Below are 12,843 nucleotides of genomic sequence, written 5' to 3'. Positions count from 1 at the left end.
ATTAGTGGAAAATGAGATACAAAATAATATAAAGCACATTTTCATAATTATGTAAAAATAAGAATAGAAAAATATTAGATGTAAATGCAACCAGTTATTTTATTTGGCCAAGTATTTTTGAACTATATATTTTTAAAATTTCTGTAACTGTGAATTACTTATATTTTGAAAAGATAACTTCATTTTTTTTTCAAAATTTATTGGTTGTTCACAACATTACAAAGCTCTTGACATATCATATTTCATACATTAGATTGAAGTGGGTTATGAACTCCCAATTTTACCCCAAATGCAGATTGCAGAATCACGTCGGTTACACATCCACAATTTTACATAGTGCCCAATTAGTAATTGTAGTTGGGGATAGGAAAGGTAGCAGAATATAACTTCATTTTTTTAAAAAACTGAAACAACAAACTTGCTCCAATTCTTTAAAGTATTAACTTTTCTTGGTTCCAGGGAAAGTGACTGTTTAGCCTTAAGCAGCAAAAAATCTCAGATCCAAGTGTCATTGTTGAGTGTAGGTAACAGCTGAGGAATAAGATCCTGACTGAGGGCCTGGGGTCATCAACACAGAATAGTATTAGGAGGACATAATGTGTGCCTGATATTTCCTCTCTAAGCAGATTTCTTACCTTATGCAATAATTTCCATAAGGTTTTATGCACCTAAACCTCTCGGGGAAAATGAGGGCAAAAAGGCAAGGTAGTTCACCCATATTATTCTTCTATAGAGAATGTTCCCCTTTTTTATCTTCAAATATCGGAACCATCTTATAACTCATAGGTGTTTATCCCTCTCCTTACACACAAAAAGAAATCTGATGCTCACACAGAAACCTGTGTATTAATGCTTATTCATAACTTCCAAACTGGAAACAACCCTCATGTCCTTAACTGATGAATAGATAAATTGTGGATATGTCTTTACAATGAAATAGTACTCAACAATAAAAAGGAACAACCCATGAAATCCTCAACAGTGTGAATAGAATTCCAAGTGCATTATGCTAAATGAAAGGGAACAAGACTGTATGATTCCATTTATATGATATTCTAGTAAAGACAATAAGAACAGAAATCAGTTCTGGGATTACTAGAGAGCTAAGAAGGGAAGATAGATTAAATCTGAGTACCAAAGGACATGAGGGGATGTCTGGAGGTGATAAAAATGTTGTATAACTTGAACATGGTGGTAGGCACATGACTATGCATTTGTACAGACTCATAACTGCACAAAAATGAGTGGTTTGTCTTATTTGTAAATTCTATCTTATTAAATCTAACTTTAAAAAGAAAAACAACATGAAACCTACACACACACACACACACACACACACAATCTGTGGTTCCCAAAGAGTTTGGTTTCAGGACACCTTTTAACTTTTAAAAATTATTGATAAACCTAAAGAGTTCTTGTTTATATGTATTGTATCTGTTAGTATTCATTGTATTAGAAACTAAAGTAAGAAAAAAAAGTATTTATGTAAAAATCAATTAAAACAATAATTTCATTACATGTTGACATAAGCAATATGTTTTTATGAAAAACATTTGTTTAACATTTTTGTAAATGTCTTTGATATATGACTTAATAAAAGACACTGGAATTCTCATCTTTGTTTCTGATGCTGTATTTTGTTTTGATTCAAGAAGATGAATTAAATTCTATTTCATGTAAATATGTATTTAGGGAAAAAAGAGTATTTTAATACCTTTTCAAATGATTATGGATATTTTGGTTTTGCATTATTAACAGAAAGGTCAACACAATGGAAAAGGCGCTCTTATGTTATAAGGATAATTTCTATTTCCCAGACTTCTCAAAAGGATTTCCAGGACCCTCCATCTCAGGAGCCTTCTTACCATATTTTGAGAACTTCTGATGTAAATCTTTCTCATCTTTATTTTTTTCTTTCTTAAATCTCACTATCATCTCTTTGGAATTTTCTCATGCTAATTACTCTGCAGTTATCACCCTTGTCTTTGTAGTCTCCTAACCTTTGTCTGCTTCATACACTTATCTTGTGTCGTCCTCTTTTCATCTGTCTTTCCAGTTACTTCTTGAGAGTGAGGAATGCTCCTTTGAATCCTTGCTCCATCCTTGGTCCAGTAACTCATGGAGTATCTTATACATAACAGGCATAAAAAATTGGACGATTTGCGAATCCTAAGAAGTCTGCATAAGTGGTAGCTCCAAGTACACAGAGTAGACCCAATGCCAATTTCAGTGAAATTTAGGAAATAAGCACTTTCATGGCACCATCACCTGTGAATATTTTCAGGCTTCCAGCATTTGAGGCCAATGCATTTGAACTCAGATCTTTCTCTTTTGGCTATTACAAATTTGTATTTTCCTCCTTCATCTGCACTCACTTGCAGTTTAAGATAAAGAAGAGACTGTGGTATGATGGTAATAGCTAATGCTTTGGAGCCAAAGAATGGGGGCTCATGTTTTACTTCTACCACGGACCTGACCTTAACAAGACACTCAAGATCTCTGAGTCTTAAGCAATCCTGTCTGAAATGAAGACAGGAATTCCTGCCTCAGCCATCTCATAAAATTGTAAAGATTAAGGACAATAATATTTGAAAAGCACTTAGCTCACAGATTTTCTTAAAAATGCTAGTTGCCTTGTTCCAAGTTCCATTTGACATTCTATATCAAGACAGAAGAGCTGCCTTCTAGCTGAGGTTGAAGGTCCATATCAGTGCTCCTAACTCTAAGGATGGCACACCCTGCCTTGCTCAGTAGCTGTAACAGAACAGCTTGCTACCCTTCCCCTGTTCTCTAGTCATTTGTAGTTGGGTTAGCTCAGATTGCTCCCTCAGTCTGATAATTCCAGGCTTGGCACTTAAATTTAAGCCATCATCTGGTGCATCACCAGTCACTGAACAGAGGGAGAGGGACAGATGGACCCCACAAAGGGATATTCAAGAAGTACCAAAATCGAGCTCCATTTTTCATTAAATATCTTTTGCAAATTTTCCAAGGTCTGCAATTATTGCATGCTTTATTGGTAAAATTTTTGTTAGTACATTACTCATTCGTAGGTTTGAGGCAAGGGAGTTTATTGCTTTGTTTTCCTTTCTTTTTACGCATCCATTCAACTAGATATCTTTTAAGCATATCTAATATGTGCCTGACTCTGTGTTAAAACTATTAGGAATAAATAAGAAATTTTCAGTTGGTCTGAGCAGGAGACCAGGATTGAATAGCTTGGTCTCTCCTCTGCAGCAGTATTCAAAATGATTCTATTACATTTAAATGCTAATCCACAGTCTATAGGATCCTGATTCACCAGAGAGCTAATGCTGCTGATAGCCACACAGATTGCCCGGTTGAATATTACATTCTGAGCAATGGCAGAGCAAAACCCTCTCAACCTTCAATTCCTCCAAATGTTCACAAACTCAGCTTTCTGACTGAGCTAGGAAACACCCACCAATGAAGAGAATTTCTGTAAGTACCTATACATAAGGTTGATGAATTTTAAAAACATATGTGCACCCTATGAACATTGCTAATCTCATTATTTCAAGATTTGACTGAAAGTTTGCCAATATGTATTTTTTAAACCTCGGGTGCACAGTTAAGTTTATTCCATTTTCCAGTTCTCCAAGTCTTGTCAGTGAAAGTCTCTTTCCACCTCTCCCCTCTCTTCATTTGCACTTCTCTGTTTTCTTCCCTCCACCCTGCAAATACCCAATCAAATGAACTGAAATTTTAATTTTATATGTGTTTTTTTCTTATAAAATCTTAATGTTGTTGTCTATGTATATGTTTGTTTAATTTATAAAAACAATATAAATTTTTATAAATGTGATATAAATGCTATTGTTTCCATCTTTTATTAAGACTGTTTTGGTATCAACACACACACATATTATTAGTAAGTATATACATATATATATGTATATACATATACATATATATATATATATATATATATAGTGTGGGTGTATGTATGTGTGTGTGTGTGTATATATATATATATATATATATATATATCTCAAGTATATTCCTTCTGCATTTTGCAGAGTTCTAGAGTGTGCATCATGATTTCTATGTTCTTCTGTTGAGGGAACACTACGTTATCTACATCTTCTCACCTGAGCAAACAATGTATTTATAAACATCCCTACACATGTTCCTTTATGGATCTTTACAAGATGTTTTTAAAAGACTAGATTAGTATCACTAAGTTATAGTATATACATACATCTTAATTCACCAGATACTACCAACACCCACCTAGCCCACTTCCACCCCCAGACAAGGTTTCCTCTCCCTATATCCTCACCAACACTTGATACTACTTATGTTTTTAACTTTGGCCAGTCCAGTTATTATGAAGTTTTAATTATTTGTTATTTTAAATTAAAGTTTTCTGATTATTAAACTAATTTTAATAATACTTTACATCCAGCTATTGGGGAGGGGACTTCCTATTCTGTAAATTGCTAATTTATCTTTTGTGTTTATTTTTTCCATTTGGTTTTCATGCTTGCTTGCTTGCATTTATGTAAATAAATAGACATTACTGTGTTCTAATAAACTTTTACTTTAAAAACAGGTAATGGGCCAAATTCTTCCCACAATATATTCACCAGTTCCTAAAGCTACTCTGAATAGCATTTTAGATTTAATGATATTTTCTATTTTATTTTTTGTTTTGTTTTGTTTTTTTCTGCTGATAAGCAGAAACATTGATTTTTGTTAAATGATTTTGTATCCATCAGTTTTGCAGAACTCAACATTTCTAATAGTTTGTTAATTCAATTAGATTGAATTTTCAATGGAGACAATTGTATTATCAGTTAAGCATTAAAATTTGTCACTTCTTTTTCAAAGCTTTTTTTCATTCTTATACAATTGGTCAGGAGTCAGTGCTACATTAACAGGTAGTGATAATAATAGACATTTTTACTTTGCACCTGGTATTAACTGTGATAAATCCAGAGATTTTCTTCTAATATGATATTTGCTTCAGGTTTTAATCATGTAACAGTTATTAAGTTAAGGATATTTCCTTTTGGTCTTCACTTGATAAAAGGTTGTATTAAAAACTAGTCTAATTAATTATATATATAATTATAATATTATATATAACATTATATCTAATTAGATAATTGATATATAGATATATAGTTATATAGAGATAGATATAAATATAGATCTAGATAGAAAATAGATATACATCTATATATAGGTTTATGTATATAGATTTACATATAAATATGCTGTTTGCTCTGGATGAATTGTTATAATCTGACTTTATTATTATATCATTGAACTATATAAAATGCTTTTTCTATGGCTATTAATATACTCAATGATTTTCTTCCACTGTCCATTAATGTGGTGAGTTTCAGATGTTAAGCTATCATTTTATTCCTAGAATAAGCCTTCCTGATCATAATATTGGGGGGGACTTAATTAGATTTGTTAACTTCATATTTTAAGATTTCTGCATCTGTTTTATAAGTTAAATAACTCTGGTTCTTTTTCTTTTCTTGCACTATTATTCAATTTTTGTGTCAGAGTTATATTAGATCTATAAAGTTATTTGTATAACTCTTTTTTCCTTCTGAAACAACACACGTAAGATGATCTGTTCCTTGAAAATTTGATAATTCTCACCTGTGAAAACATCTGAGTCAGGGGCTGTGAGCAACGAAAGGAGATCATGGATTATCAATTTAATTTCTTCACTGAATATGGTCTACAGTGCTACAGTGCTATTAACACACACACACACACACACACACACACACACACACACACACACACTGCAGACATATGTCCTCTTTCAGCTTGCAGCTGTGTGAGTAAAAAAATAACTGATATTTTTGTGTCCCCCATAGAATTCCAGTGATCGAATGAGTGAGCATTGCGTATCAACAATAAAAATGCAGACTCTCTAGTTCTGCAACCCATATAAATAACATACTTGTGAATTTTTAAACTGATTTTGCTTCATAATCTACCTGAGGCTCAAACACAAAGTAACATAGTCTGGATGAATTCTATTTTGCTTTACAGCAGTGATTTACAAACTTTGGCATTTAAAATCACATAGATTCTTGTTTAAAATGCAGATCCTTTGGCCCCAACCCCAGAAATTCTAATGCACTATTTCTGAGAATAGGTTCAGGAACATTTTGATATATGAACCACACTTTGAGGCACCTAGTTCTAGACTCTTTGACATACAATGAGGTTTTTCCTACAAAGATACTAGAGAGAGGTTGGACAAATCCTTGACTAATTTGAATGTGACCTTAAAAGATTAGGATCTCAGCAAATCAGAATTGAAACTTAAACAAAGTATTTGTCTGTGGCAGGGAAGCCAAGGTCCAAGATAATTGACTCCTGCCACTTCTCAATTGTGTAACCTTGAACAAGTCATTTTTTCCCTTTGACTTTTCAGTTCTCTCATATGTAGAGAGAGAATGAATTTGGTGGTTTTAAGTTTTGTTCCGATCTTCACATTCTAGTCTAGCATTTTTTTCCAAACAGCATAAATCGTGATAGCATGAGTCTATCAAGAAATAAGATGAAAGTAAGACTGGGTGCTACATTTTAAAAATATTTGTAATGCTGATTCTTTCCAGGTAACATCTTCTCTTTTCCTGAGGCCTTTGTCCTTTTTAGAGTAAGCATCCAGGAAACAGGCCTTGCTACTTCACTATTCTAATAACAAGGGCTTTCACATCTCATATCTAAGGTGCAATGTGATCTGACCTGACTTGAGATAATTAGCTTTGCAGCCTTCTCACTTGTAATAAGATGTTCCACCCTGGTCAGAGAAGCCTAGGTTCTGCTCCCTGAACACCTCTGCCATCCCCAACACCAAACCTTTACTCACACAAGTCCTTCATGTAGAGAGCCCTCCTTTCTCCACTCCCCTAATGGAATTTCAGTCATTTTTCAAGCCCATGTCCAGAATATTGTGACGTGACTTGATTTCTCTGACCAGGATTGATCACTGTTCTTTTATTTTCTATTGATATAGTTTCCATAATTTACATTTTAGCATTCAATTATACACTGCTTTATCCTGTTAGTAAAAGGTTTCACATAGAAATAAGGTTTTAAGCTCCTTCAGATTGTCCAAGGAATCTAAGTGCTAAGCACAGAATGTATCCATTGATTCAAATTCAAAGGATTCCTTGGCCCTTCTCTTTCAAATATTTCCAAGAGAAAGGTGGAAATGCATTTAAAGCAGAGCAAACCTCACTTTTAAGGTACATAATTTTTTTTATGGCTACAAAACCCATTTTACCTCCAACCCATATAACACTATAGAAGCTTCTATTTCCTCTGGATTCTATTTTAAGGTTTATCTGACCCTTTTCTACTAACTAGATGGGAGAAGTTTACAAATGGATAATATTTTCCACATACTTCTTTTTAAATCTAATGTTGAAGTTCCATTAACATTTTGGACTTCTCAGAAATGTCTGTCCAAATCCCATTGGTTTACAAAGAACAATTTCACCCCCCTGCCTAGACACCATCTGCTTTGCATTTTTTAACCATGACTTTTATCTATAAGTACAGTTCACCCACAAAATAATTACTATGACCACTCTCTTAAGTGCATACATTAGTTTCCAAACCTTTCCTTCCATGACCTATTCCTCATGTTTCCAGAGTTTTTAGCCTCCAAGGGACCAGTTAAGACTCATTTTGCAAATGTTACTTCATCAGAGAAGAATGGCATCTTGACCAGGGAAGGGGCTTAAGTTAGCATTCCTGGGGTTACAGCCCATTTTAGTTTACCAGCCATTTTAGAATCCCAGAATATTAAGATGAAAAAAAAAATTTTTTTTTGAGATAATTTAGCTCAACCTTTTTATCTGACAGCTAATTAAACAAAATTCTCATGTAGTTTATTTATATATTGCCAATTTGAAAGTACCAAGTTCCATTTGGGAGAAGGTTCAAATAAAGTTAAATTAATTAACTCTTATAAAGAACTCTATTTGGTTTATTCTTGATATCAGATGAAAGGAGGTTAAAAAATAAATCCAAGTGTTAATATCAATTACTTTCCAGGAACTTGAACAATAATGAGGAAGAAGGAATGAGTAGAGAAATACCTCCCTAGTGCCATTTAAAATTTCTTGATCATATACTTGCAGACCAAACAGAGTGGAAAAGGCATCACTGTAGTTCCTTAAAACCTGGGAAACCTCAGAATAGTATGATTTTGTTGCATAAATTATACCCTAAAGAGCTATCATGTGTGGCATTTGGTGGAGTGTTAGAGTAAGTCATAAGACACGGCCAAAATCTCATTATTATGGACAAAGAATTTGAACAGACATTTCTTTGATAAAGATATACAAACAGCTAATGAACACATACAAAAATGATCATCATTAATCATTAAAGAAATACAACTCAAAATGACAATGAGGTACCCCTTTATGTCCATTAAAATGTCTGTATTTTAAAAAAGTGTCATTGAGAATGTCTGCAAATTGGAACCATCATATGTTGCTGGTGGAAATGTGAAATGATAAAGCTGCTACAGAAAACAGCTCAATAGTCCCTCAAATTGTAAGACATGGAGCTATCATATGGCCCAGCGATCTCACTGCTAGGTATTTACCTAAGAGAACTAGAAACATGTTCATAAAAAAACTTGTCTGCGAATGTTCATAGCATCAATCATTCCTAATGGATGAAAAAAGGGAACAACCCAAATGTCCATCAACTGATGCATGGAAAAAAATAGTGGTATATCTGTTCAATGAAACATTATGCAGCCATAAAAAGGAAGTGAGCTACTAAAACATGCTACAGCATGGATAAACCATGCAATCATTACACTTTCTGGAAGAAGTTGGGCACAAAAGATCACATATTATTATATTCCCACCCAAAAGAAAAATCCAGAATAAGAAAATCTATAGAAATGGAAAGTAGATTAGTGGTTTCCAGGGGCTGCAGGGCAAAGGAAAGGGAGTGACTGCTAACAGATATGAGGTTTCTTTGGTGGGGGTGGGGGGTGAAGAAAATGTTCTGGAATTAGATAATGGTGAGAGTTGTGCAACTTTGTGAATATACTAAAAGCTACTACATTGCATATTTTAAAATGGTAAAATATATAGTATATGAGCTTTCTATTAGTAAAAAGGAGGAGGAGGGTGGGGAGAAGGAGAAGGAGGAGGAGGAGGAGGAGAAGGAGAAGGAGAAGAGGAAGAAAGGTGCGATTATTCTAGCTTATAAATCCAGTCGCTTTCCAAATGAGGTAACCTCACACTCCTCTCTGTACTCTTACTTCTAAAGAGTTACTGGGTCCACTGTATCCCTCAATGGGGCTCTTCCAGAGGCTTCCAATTCCACAACCATCACCCCAGCCCAGTTCTTAATCACCCCAAATTGGTTTACTGCAATTGCTTTCTAATTGGACTCCATTTCCACCATAAAGTGCCCTACACAAAACCCCCACAATATTTCTAATATACATGCAACCTTTTGTTCTGCATATGCATTATTCTCTATCACCCTAAAAACCTGTAAGTGCTCCCTAATACCAAATTATTGAATGTAAAACCTGCTTACTGCTTAAAACCCCTATTTAGCATCACATTTTCCCTTGACTTAAAACCTTCTTTTTTCCTTCCCACAAGAGGAGAAGCCAAACCAATCTCCTATATGTCTCTTAAATACAATGTGTTGAGTTCCACCAAGGCACTTTGGCTTTTTACACATACCCTTCTTTTCTGGAATGCTCCTCTATTTCCCTTCATCAGTCCTTGCCTCCAATTGTCTTTAAGTTCAATAAAACTCCTTTCCTTCAAGATCTTATCCTTTTCCAAATAATAACTTGCCATGATAAAAGTAAGAAATGATAGTTATTAAAGGTCTACTGCATACTAGAGACTATGCTAGGAGATTTAAATATGTTCTTGTTTTATCCTTGCAAAGACCTGCTAAGATAAGAGCATTTCTGTTGACAGATGTGGAAACCAAAGCTCAAAGAAGCTAAGTCAGACACCGAAGTTCAAGCAGGAAGGCAGCATCAGAGCTGAGATTGGAGATAATAGGTGCCAGGCCCTATGTTTCATACTTTCACTTCCTGGAATAACATCATGATACATGCACAAGGGTTTTTATCATTTGGTTCCTTAAGCTATAGAATATTTTTTCAAGAGCCAAATCTTGTGACCTCTGGCACTAGGCAGTCTTCTTGGTAGCAAACAACCAAAACTATCTTTGGTTAGGAAAGAGAAAGTAGTCACCCTACCCGAGTCAGTAATAGATTCATGAAAGTTGTAGAATCAGGCTCAGAAAACCAGGCTCAGAAAACTCAGAAAATCTGGGAAGATTAGAAAGAGAAGAACATAGTTATGGTCTTGCCCCAGGAACATTCTGGTGACAAAGCTATTAAGGATCTGACCACCCTGATCATTGGATTCCACCCAAGCTCTTCCTTGAGATTCTCTCCTTCCTTGTTCCTCCTTCCTTGATCCATCCCATCTGCACTGTCCATTTGGCCAAATCAGGACAGGGTGGGTGTTGGGGTTGTCTTACCTTTTTAATCTTTTAAAGAAAGAAGTGAAGGGCCCCGAACCCACTCACTGTAGGGGGGTTGGGGTCATTTAAGTCCTTACTCCACAATATTCCCCCTTTTTATCCTTCCCAGCATAGTTTGACCATGTGACTTGCTTTGCCCAATGCCTTTTCATCAGGAGTGACTCAAGCAAAAGCTTGAAGTGAGCCTGATGTAACTAACATCTGTGCTCCCAGTTACCATGAGAAGGACATGTCATGGGAAAGGCTGTCCCCTTCAGCATGGATCACATGAACATCTGAAGAGAAGAGCCACCCTGCTGACTCACAGACCCACAGCTGAAACAGAGCTGTCCCAGTAGAACCACAGAAAGATAAGGGTGATTTTAAATGCGAATGGCTGTATGTCACCATGTGGTTTGACACAAGAGTCTTCCTCCAGCAGTAAACCTCCATTTCTTTTTAAGGTACGTAGAATGATAGCATCCTGCACAATGTCAAATGCTCACTGTGCTAGGTCTCCTATGCTAGAATATTTTCTTTTTCCAAAGTGCTTACATACAGCCTAATAACACTCAGCCCAAAACACTCAGCCAATATATCTTTGTAATCTATCTAATAATATCCATCTCCAATTGCAATTTATATAGAGAAAGATTAAATTTAGAAAATAAGTTTTGACTTTCTTTTGAGATGACAGGACCAGGGGCTTTGGAATATAAAATAATTAGTAATTAGCAGCACACTTCTTAAAGTAGCGGGTAGAAATCCACAGGACTAGCAATGAGATCCTAGAGAGGTTTGGCATGGAGGATTTTGTCATATGCTTTTTGCTCATGTGAATTACATGTTACCTGTATTCTCATATCAGCTAGCCACACCTGTCTATCACCATCAGGGCAATGCTACCCGAATAAATGTCTTAAGATCAAAATAAGCAAGGTATGTAAGGAAGTTAAAAATTATTAATCACTTTTTTTGCAGGTCTTATTATTTTATTTCCAACTTTACAGATAACTGATATCACACATGTATATATATAATATATAATAATCACAGCTAGAGAAAACAGTGGCTAATTCCTTATATATAATATATATTTTTAAAATTGATTTTTGTATTGTTTGTTAGCTATTCTATTTATGATAGAATGTAAGCTATTAGACATAAGTATTTAACATATATTACAAAGCAAAATAAATTTTGTGAAGTAGCATCCACTTTTCCAAGAATTAAAAAAAAAAAAATCCTCCTGTCCTTGTTCTAGTTCCAAACCAAACAATCAACAGACATTTATTGTTTTTGATTTAGGTACCCAGCACTAGGCCTGCCCCTACATTTTAATGGGTATGCATTAAGTATAAAAATGGAAATCCACACATCATATGTCTAAAGATTTCAAAGTCATAAATCAAGTTAACAAAATATAAGAAAACATATGTTCTACCCTCCTACCTTGACAAATACACCTTTATGAAAACAAATAGAACAATGACAACAAAATGAAAAGATACCTATTCAGCTATGCTTTTTATATGGCTGAATTTTAAGAGACAGAAATAATTTTTTTTTTTGAAAACACTGTGTAAGCCAACATTTTGTAGATGTAACTAACATCTGTACAGGTTTGATTGAACTAGAAGGAGACTTGTGTTCAACTCCTGCCATTCAGGCCTGACTAGCTTCAATTACCCCCATTTCTTTTTCTTGTCTTTAAAAAAAAATTATTAAAGCATTATATTTACATGTAGTATTTAATGTGGTATATATTCACAATGGACTTTACTCAGTCATGAAGAAGAATGAAATAATGGCATTTTTAAGTAAATGGATGGAAGTAAATAAAATCGTGCTAGGTGAAATAAACCTCCATTTTTTTTAAGGTACAGAGGAAGAACAAAACTAGAACTATTCCTTGTCTAGAAAGTTTCTGTGATCTGTTGTATGATCTGAAATCCTTGTGTCTACAGCAACTCTAGAAATTTAATGTGAATCTCTTCTATAACTTCAAATCTCCTAGTGGCCACATTAAAAATGTAAAAAGAAAACAGCAAAGTTAACATTAGTTATATACTTTATGTAGTGTAATACAGCAAAATATCATTTCAACATATAATCACTATGAAAATGTTTAAATAAGAAATGTTACACTGTTTTTAATATATATCCTCTTTTGAGAATCTAGTGTATTTTACATTCACAGCTCATCTCAGTTTGGACTGTCCATATTTCTAGTGCTGTAGGGCCACATGTGGCTGGTGGCTTTCTTCCAGACTAGCCAGTGAAGATTGACAGGTGCTGCTTTGATGTGCC

The sequence above is a fragment of the Ictidomys tridecemlineatus genome, chromosome 7 (genome assembly GCF_052094955.1).
Source record: "Ictidomys tridecemlineatus isolate mIctTri1 chromosome 7, mIctTri1.hap1, whole genome shotgun sequence".
Lineage (NCBI taxonomy): Eukaryota > Metazoa > Chordata > Mammalia > Rodentia > Sciuridae > Ictidomys > Ictidomys tridecemlineatus.
Note: the sequence above shows the minus strand (reverse complement) of the source record.